Source organism: Castor canadensis, chromosome 5 (assembly GCF_047511655.1).
Source record: "Castor canadensis chromosome 5, mCasCan1.hap1v2, whole genome shotgun sequence".
NCBI lineage: Eukaryota > Metazoa > Chordata > Mammalia > Rodentia > Castoridae > Castor > Castor canadensis.
In genome coordinates this window covers 62018800-62026984 of record NC_133390.1, presented here as the reverse complement: position 1 = coordinate 62026984, position 8185 = coordinate 62018800, and the positions used below count along the sequence as shown (strand labels likewise).

The 8185-nt window shown below is 39.1% G+C and overlaps 1 protein-coding gene across 3 annotated transcripts in view; it reads left to right on the top strand.

Annotated features, from left to right (window-relative positions):
- The first annotated feature begins 593 nt into the window (after positions 1–593).
- Positions 594–8185, top strand: part of Spice1 (spindle and centriole associated protein 1) — a 49490-nt gene continuing 41898 nt past the window's right edge. For 2 of the 3 annotated variants that reach the window (XM_020178207.2, XM_020178205.2), the window contains exon 1: positions 606–843. The gene's annotated coding sequence lies outside the window, so the exon portion shown is untranslated. Of the gene's footprint in view, positions 844–8185 lie in introns of all 3 variants that reach the window. The other variant, XM_074073154.1, reaches the window with a different exon arrangement.

Here is an 8185-nt window from a genome sequence, read left to right as displayed (position 1 = left end):
TCTAGTTAAAACGAACTCCCTCCAAACACTGTCCCTTCCATCAATCCTACCAAAATATATAACAGAGTACAGATCTCAATCATTAATTTCCTTCCTGGTGGCCTATTAATCTTTGCATTTCAACTTTCCTGAGGAATATTCAAACATTCCTGTAAGTTTAGTATCTAGTTAGCATTCCTTCTTACTGCTTTTCCCCGTTTTAATCTTACATTTGTGTCTTTAGTAGCTTTCTGCTACTACCTATAAGCTTTTTGAGGACAAGCACCTTGCCTGTTTTTAGTTCCCACTGAACCTAGCTTAGTCTTTAGCACACAGGTAGCTGGCAATCAACATACAGAGATAAGTAGGTAAAAGTAAAAATTAAGTGCGATACTGTGAAGCCTGGTGTGAACAACAGGTTTCTTTTGGAGAACTCTCGAGGCCCTGGCTATCCTCAATGCTGTGGCCTGAAATCCGCACAGAGCGCACCAGGTGAAGGCAAGCGACACAGTGACTCTGGTCCCTGAGCCAGCGCCCGTGCCAGGCTTTGAGAAGCTTCGGCGCCACGGGCTTGCCGGATTTACGTCAACGCGCGGGGCGGGGCTCTGGTAACCCAGGCAACAGCCCGGAAGCCGCGGGTGGCGGTACCCCGCGGCGCGCTCCGCACTTCTGGAGTCTGAAGTTTAGTCGCCGCGGAGGCAGCAGTGGGAAAACGGCGAGGCAGGTTGAATGATGGAAGCGTGCAGTCCGCGGGCCCACCGAACCTTAGGGACCGGGCCATATACAGGGCGGGAGGACGGGGGCGGAGCTCTGTCCCTTGGGGAGCCTTACCACTGAAGCCCCGACAGCGGCCTTATCTTGAGGGTGTGTGCGTTTCAGAGTGTTTCTGTCTAAGCGCTTCCGCCATGAACCAGTGGACGTGCTGCGCATGCGCACAGGTTTCTGCGGTGGGGTGGGGGCTTCTGCACTAAGCTAAATATTGGGGGTGCTGGCTTGTGGCGTTCAGAGGGTTTATGTCCAGAAGGAGAGAGACAGACTACTCAGGGTACTTTGGGGCAGCGAGGGTCATTTAAATCGATGGATGTTAGGAAAGGGCTTTTATGAAGGGGCCGCCTGAGTGAGTTTTGAAGAGGTATGGGTGAAGAGAAGTTAGGGAGTGAAAATCTGAAGGGTGTTTCAATCAGAGGGAAAAGAATGGTTGGAACGGTATGTGAAGGTGAGAGGTTGATCCTAGGATTTGTGGGAGATGTGAGAAAAAAACTGGAAAGAAAGGTCAGTCTGCCCACATGGGAAGGAAACTTTGAAACTGGAATCTTCTCAACAGTGGGGTGCCATTAAAATCTTGGGAAGGAAGGAAGTTAATGATTGAGATCTATACTCTATTATATATTTTGGTAGGATTGATGGAAGGGACAGTGTTTGGAGGGAGTTCGTTTTCCTTTGGTCAGTTTCCAACACTAGTCAGAGTAGATTTAATGCCAAAATCCCATCCTAACCTTCCTTGTTTAAGTCCTTAAGTGGCTTTCTGTGGTCTGTTGCATAGCGTTCAAATTGCTTTCCCCCCTACCCCCCATGATCTGCTGTCTTCCTTACTTTGTAGCCTCCTCTTAGCCTGTCACCCTCTCGAGTTTGTCTTCATTAAACTGAACCTCTGAAACTCTGTAAATGTGTTTTCCCTTTTCTGGGGCATTCTCCCCCCCGCCCCACCCACTTTTTTTTTTTTCCATACTTTAGTTTTCAGCCTTAGTAGTTTTGAATTAGGGAGAGGGGGCAGTCTTTTCTCATTGTGTAGAACAAGTTAGGTACTTCCAAGGCACATGGGATTTATTTCCCACCTTGACTTTTTATTGTAATTAGTTGTTTAATTGTGGTCCTCCGAGAAATTTAAATTCTATGTAAGGGTATAGACTCTTCTGTTTTCTTGCTCTATTTGATGTCTGGCTCTTAGCAAGTACTTTCAGAATATTTGTTGAATGAGTAGGTAATGAAATGAGTGACATTAAGTGAGAGAGAAACCAATTAGAAATAATGAAAGCCTGGAGAAATATATTTCTAATAGAAATGGAGAGGAGTGGACAAATGAGAGATACAGTTTATGGAAAGAATTAATAGATAATGGCATTTGACTCACTAAGTGACAAAAAGGAACAGGAGATGATGCTCAGGTTTTAAACTGTAGGAATGAGAATGATGGCAATTCTGTAAATTCAGCTTAATTCAGCAGATGTTTACTGAGTCAGCCAATTATGTATCAAAAACTAGAGGTTTGGAGATAATGTGGATAATGAGCTGTGTTTTGATATACTGTATACAGTATGCAGTTAGAAATGAATATTTGGTGTTTTGAAGAAAGGTGTGAGTCATTGATTTCGGATTCAGTTTCACGGTATGTTTGTGTTCCTGATGTATTCGTAATCTTCCTCAAGTGATTAGGTTCAATCACTGGGGAAGAGTGTGAACTCCCCCTGGTGATATAGAAAGTAAGCTCTATGAGAGCTGGTACCATACTAGTCTTACTTGCAGTTTTACTTCCAATGCCTAACTAGTGCCAGTTATGTAGTAGGCTCCCCCCAAAATAATTATTGGATTGAGGGAGAGAGTATTTTTTGGAAAAATGAAAGGACTGTGATAAAACTGCATGAGAGTCTTTGATTAGGTTTTATGTGAAGAGAGGAGGCTTACATATTCTGTGAAGAAAAGGAGAAAAAGGAGAATGAATGTCATGGAAGCCAAGGGAGTAAAGGGCTTCTAGGAGTGAGAGTCTATAGAGCAAGAAAGGGCCTGAGAAGGTCTGGGGATGTAACTTAGTGCAGTGGCAGAGCACTTGCCTCGAATGTGTAAGGCCCAGGGTTCCAAACCACCCCCCCCCAAAAAAAAAAAAGGGAAGTTATTAGTACCCTAGATTTTTCTCCAAAGAGGGGTCAATGCTCTGGGCCGTGCTTATTTTGTTTGATTTTTTTAGCACTCTGAACTATCAGAGTATCTCTAGTCCCACATTTTAGAAGTAAACTAAGCATACTTAATGATCTTTGGTTTCATAGGTGGCACAAAATTTCTTTGTTAAACCACAAAATCTAATCCCTGCTTAAGAAAAATATGGTCTCTATTGCTGTTGTTCAAGAGAACATTTTTCAGTGCAAAGGTGGGGACAGGGTTCCCTTGTTATATAAAAGGCTGAGGAGTGACTAAGGGTTAATAAATACAGGTGCTAAAATTCATGAAGTTTGTGATTAAAGGAAGGCCAGAGAGGGGATAACAGCTCAGTTACACCTTTGAGATCTTGTCAGGCATAGGCTGCAATTTAGAGTTGGCCTGTTTCCATGTAACAAATAACCACAAATTTACTGGCTTAACACAATTACACATTTATTGTCTTAGTCCGTTTTCTGTTGCTATAACAAATAATGCCTGAAACTGAGTAAAGAAGTTTATTCAGCTCATAGTTCTGGAGACTGAGAGATCCAAGATTAGACAGCTACATCTGTGAGGGCCACCTGCTGCTTAATAACAGGATGGAAGTTGGAAGAGGAAGTGGCCACCTGTGCAAGAGGCAAAGCATGAGGTGTACTCTCTCTTTATAACGACTCTGGTAATAAGTAATCCAGTCACAGGGGCATTAACCCAGAGCCCTGAGAATGGCATCAATCCCTCTTAATGATTTAATCACCTCCTAAAGCCCAATCTCCCTACACCTACCCCAGTGGTAATCAAATTTCAACATGAGTTGTGGAGGGGCAAACTGTATTCAAACCTTATTTATCTCACAATTTCTGTGGGTTATGAATTTAGACAAGGCCTATTTGAGTCTCACTACACTGTAATCAAGGTATCATTCAGTCTGTACTTCTCTGGATGCTCAATTTGGTAAAAATCCACTTCTAGTCTCACTCAGGTTGTTGGCAGAATTATTTCCTTGTGTTGACTGTATGACTGCCCCCTTCCCTGCCCCTTGCCCCTCAGTTTCTTATTGAAGGCTGCCCATAGGTCCTAGAGATTGCCTGCAAGTTGGGTTGCCTACCACAAGCCTGTTCCACAATAGTCACAACCTGGCCATCTGCCTCTTCAAGACAGTAGGAGAGCATCTTTTGCTGCAGTCTTCTAAGACAGTCTCATATAACTTAAGAATGATATCTGTCCTCACATTTGCCTTATTTTATTGGTTGAAACAAGTCAGGTCCTGCTCAAACTTAAGTGGGAAGGTGTTATTACAGAGCATGACTCGTTGGGGGTCATCTCAGGATGACTATGACTAGCTATATGAGGGTAGTTGTCTGTTGCCAGGCAACAGGGCACATCTTTGCTTCACTATTTGTGTTTGTCACATGAATATGGTTTCATTGAGTATAATATTTCCTATGTTAAAATTGATAACTGGTCCCATTTACATTAATACTTAAGCATTTGATCGTGTGTTTATATTTTCTTTGCTTAAAAAACCCTTTCTGTTTAGGTATTTTGTATTTACTTTTAGAAGTTATTAGCAGTGTACAAATTATTACTATGTTGAGGACCTCATGTGTGAAAGAAAAAAGTAGGTGGGCTTTTTTTAACAGCTGTTTTGATTTCTCCTATGTCAGATGCAGCCTTTGCATCTGTCAGCTTCATGACTGGTTTTTCAGAATTGAGTTGGTAGAATTTTGGCTTCTGAGTAAATGTAATATTTTAAATATTGTAACTTGAAGTAACATTTCCCCCTATATTTAAGAGTTCATAGGCTCATTTTAGAAAGTTGGGAAAATATAGAATGAAGCAGAGTTAACTCAATTTTAACAAAGTTTTCTAGTGTGTCATTCATATTTGGGTTTTGAGTTCAGCTTCCTTCTCTCTTCGTGTTTGTGTCACTTTGAGCAATGTAATATGCCTTCTTTAAACCTTATTTTTTCTCATTTGGGAAAGGAATTAATGATTATTGTCACCGACATCATCAGCAACACTTAAATAAGACTTAGTATGTTTTAGGCAGGGGTTTCAAACACCTTACATGTTTAATTAGTTACATTGTAGAGTCAGTGGCTGAGATGTGAACCCAGTCTGATTCTAGTCTATAACCACTGTGCCATAGTGTATCTCAAGACAGTACATACCTCCTAGAGGTGTGGGGTTAAATGTGAGGCTCTTGACACACACAAGTACTTTATTAATAAGGCACAGATTAATATCATTGAAGATATACCATGTGTGCAGTTCTATATTCTACTTTTTGCATTTGACTTCTTATGGTTTTTCCTGTCATTAAACATTTTTCTTTATATAATTTGAAAGGATGCATAATTTGTAACATGCATCTACTGACACTGCATGATTCTATGTTTCTGTCGAGTAAATGGGAGATAAAGGTCTTCATGGTTAAAATCTACTAGTTTCCTTTTCATATCTCTTAAAATAACAGCTTTATTGAGATATTCACATACTATAAAATTCATTCTGTTAAAGAATATAATTCAGTGAGTCATATTTGCAGTTGTACAACTATAATCACTATTTAATTCCAGAACACTTTCATCACCCCCAAAAGAAGTCCCATAACCATTGGCACTCTGTTCCCTTCTCCCTGGCAACCAGTAGTCTCCTTGATGTCTGTGTGCATTTGGGATTGTGCAATATGAGGCTTTTGTGTTTAGCTTTTCTCATAGTATTTTTAAGGTTCATCTGTTTTATAGCATATATCAAAAAAAAAAAAACCACCCTGAAACAACAACAAAACCCAAACCTTAGTTGTTGGTAACAAATGGTGCTGAGAAAACTGGATATCTATACAAGTAGAAGACTGAAACTAGATCCCTGTCTCTCACCCTGTACAAAAATCAATTCAAAATGGGTCAAAGACCTTAATGCAAGAACTGAAACTTTGAAGCTATTAGAGGAAATCAGGGAAAATACTTCAAGATATTTGGTCTTTGAAGGCAGTGATTTTCTGGATAGGACTCAAGAAGATCGGGAAATAAGAGCAAGAATTGACGGATGGGATTTTCTTAAAAGCTGCACATCAAAGGAAATGACAGTAAAAGATAACCTACAGAATGGGGAGAAAATCTTTCTCAGCTATTCGTCTGACATTAGTATTCAGAATATATAAAGAAGTAAAAAAATTAAATAGCAAAAGAATAGCTAATCAAATCTATAAGTGGGCAAATGGATTGAATAGACAGTTCTCAAATGAAAAAAATACAAATGACTAATGAATACAAGAAAAAATGTTCAGTGTCTTTAGCTATCAAGGAAATGCAAATTGAAACTACATAGAGATTCCATCTCACCCCAGTTAGAATGACTTATCAAGAAAACAACAAAAAATGCTGGCAAGGATGCATACACACTGTTGGTGGGATTGTAAATTAGTGTAGTCACTATGGAAAGCAGTATGGAGATTCCTTAAAAACTAAGGATAGAACTACCATATGATCCTACTATACCACTCCTGAATATATAACAAAAGAAATCAAAGTCAGCATACAAATGTGATACCTGCATACTCATGTTTATCACAGCACTGTTTGCAATAGTCAAGTTATGAAATCAGCCTAGTGCCTATCAATAGATGAATAGATAAGGAAATGTGGTATATATACATAATGGAGTATCATTCAGTCATAAAGGACAATGAAATGCTATTTGCAGGAAAATGGATGGAAGTGGAAAAATAGGTGAAATAAACTCAGAAAGACAAATAACCATGTTTTCTCTCAGGTAGAATGTAGATTTAAAAAAAAAGACATGAAACTAGAAGGGGGGCTATTTGGGAAGAGAAAGGGGACCAGCAGGAGGAGGGAGGTGGGATGAGAGATGACTATTTTCATATGCATATGAAAATACAATGAAATCCATTATTTTGCACAATAATATATGCTAATAAAAAGTTGAAAAATAGGGTCTAGTCATAGTAAAACAAAAACAAAAGCAACTTAGTTGTTGGGGTATAGCTAGCTGAATGGTAGAGCACTTGCCTAGCATGTGTAAAGCCATGGGTTTGGTCCTTAGCACCACAAAAACCAAGTAAAAAAACACTTAATTGTCATTCTCTATGTGATTTATATCCTTTGATGGATTATAAACCCTGAGATTAGATGCCATGTTTAAAGAATGAGTGTGATTGATCAGAGAGAGACATTCTAGAAGAGCAATGAGTGTGGAGAGCATATTCTTGAGAAACACTTGGATTTTAGTATCGTTATTACAATAGATTCAGTTTTTTAGTAAAGTATTTAAGGAAATGGGATGGGGATGTAGTTCAATGGTAGAATGATTGCTTAGCTTGCTCAAGACCCTGGATTCTATCCATAGCACTGTTCAATCAGTAAATAGTAAGCCAGTTGTGGCTCACACCTGTAATTCCAGGTACTTGGGAAGCAGAGATTGGGAAGATTGTGGTGGTTCGAGGCAAATCAGGGCAAAAAGCTAGCAAGACTCCCATCTCTCAGTTACCCTGGAGGCATATGTTGGAGTATCACAGTCTGAAACTGTCAAAAGTGAGATCCTGTATGAAAAAGAACCTGAAGCAAAAGTGAGGTGTGGTTTAAGTGACATTAACTGCCTAGCAAGCAAGAGGACCTAAGTTCAAACCCTACTGCTGCCAAAAAACAACAAACAAACAAAATCCCAAAACAAAACAAAAAAGGATTAGAGGAAAGTACTGGAGTTTTAGCTTTAGTCTAATTGGGAAAAAGGGATTAGGTAGGAAGTTCTGTAATTATTTTTGTAGGTAGAGAGGTTCTGGAATAGAAATCATGTATGTGTCATTTTTAAAAGTAATGTGTCAGGAACTATGGGTCTTTCTCTAATTTTTAAAATAATGTTTAACCCAGTGTCCATAGCATAACTATTTTAAGAGTGCCAAGCTAATGTTGCTAATTTATAAATTCTAGTTTAAAATCTAGAATCAACTCCATTTAGGTTATGTAAAATATATACTGGTACCCTGCCTATATGTCCTTTAAAATTTATATACTTTTCACATAAGTGTGTATCTACTGTGTAGTGTTTTTGAGTGTTAAAAATGCTTAACATAGAACTCCAATTTTCTTTTGTCCTCCCTTTCCTTCCCTTTGTATTTATATTGTTACTATGGTACGGGTATTTTTTCTACTAATTGTGAATTTTATGACTGGTGGCAAAGACTGACTACTGTCCTAGTTCTGTGCTTTAGGTCATGACTTCTGCATTCCCAGAGTTCTTTATTAAGCAAATAAATAAGTTATTGACTTAAAAC